Source organism: Chiloscyllium plagiosum, chromosome 1 (assembly GCF_004010195.1).
Source record: "Chiloscyllium plagiosum isolate BGI_BamShark_2017 chromosome 1, ASM401019v2, whole genome shotgun sequence".
Taxonomy (NCBI): domain Eukaryota; kingdom Metazoa; phylum Chordata; class Chondrichthyes; order Orectolobiformes; family Hemiscylliidae; genus Chiloscyllium; species Chiloscyllium plagiosum.
Genome location: NC_057710.1, coordinates 3,571,919 through 3,572,722, shown reverse-complemented (window position 1 = coordinate 3,572,722; position 804 = coordinate 3,571,919). Strand labels below are relative to the sequence as shown.

At 54.1% G+C, this 804-nt stretch overlaps 1 protein-coding gene across 1 annotated transcript in view; it reads right to left on the bottom strand.

Moving 5' to 3' along the window:
* The window catches only part of LOC122552966 (probable V-type proton ATPase subunit B), a gene marked incomplete at its 5' end in the record, with an annotated part of 46,077 nt that overhangs the window by 12,292 nt on the left and 32,981 nt on the right, over positions 1–804 (bottom strand). The gene's annotated exons all lie outside the window — the stretch shown is intronic.

Sequence of the window (804 nt, the reverse complement as noted above, 5' to 3'; positions counted from 1 at the left end):
GTGTGACTGTCCAGTCTGTGTGTGTGACTGTCCAGTCTGTGTGTTAGTGTCCGGTCTGTGTGGGTGACTGTCCGGTCTGTGTGTGTGATTGTCCAGTCTGTGTGTCACTGTCCAGTCTGTGTGTGAGACTGTCCAGTCTGTGTGTGTGACTGTCTGGTCTGTGTGTGTGACTGTCCAGTCTGTGTGTCAGTGTCCGGTCTGTGTGGGTGACTGTCCGGTCTGTGTGTCACTGTCCGGTCTGTGTGGGTGACTGTCCGGTCTGTGTGTGTGACTGTCCAGTCTGTGTGTCAGTGTCCGGTCTGTGTGGGTGATTGTCCAGTCTGTGTGTCACTGTCCGGTCTGTGTGGGTGACTGTCCGGTCTGTGTGGGTGACTGTCCAGTCTGTGTGTGAGACTGTCCAGTCTGTGTGTGTAACTCTCTGGTCTGCGTGTGAAACTGTCCAGTCTGTGTATGTGACTGCCCGGTCTGTGTGTGACTGTCCAGTCTGTGTGTGAGACTGTCCAGTCTGTGAGTGTCACTGTCCAGTCTGCGTGTGAAACTGTCCAGTCTGCGTGTGTGACTGTCCGGTCTGTGTGTGAGACTGTCCAGTCTGTGTGTGAGACTGTCCAGTCTGTGTGTGAATCTGTCCAGTCTGTGTGTGTGACAGTTCAGTCTGTGTGTGTGAAACTGTCCTGTCTGTGTGTGTCACTGTCCAGTCTGTGTGTGTGACTGTCCTGTCTGTGTGTGTGAGACTGTCCTGTCTGTGTGTGTCACTGTCCAGTCAGTGTGTGTGCGAGACTGTCCGGTCTGTGTGTGTGACTGTCC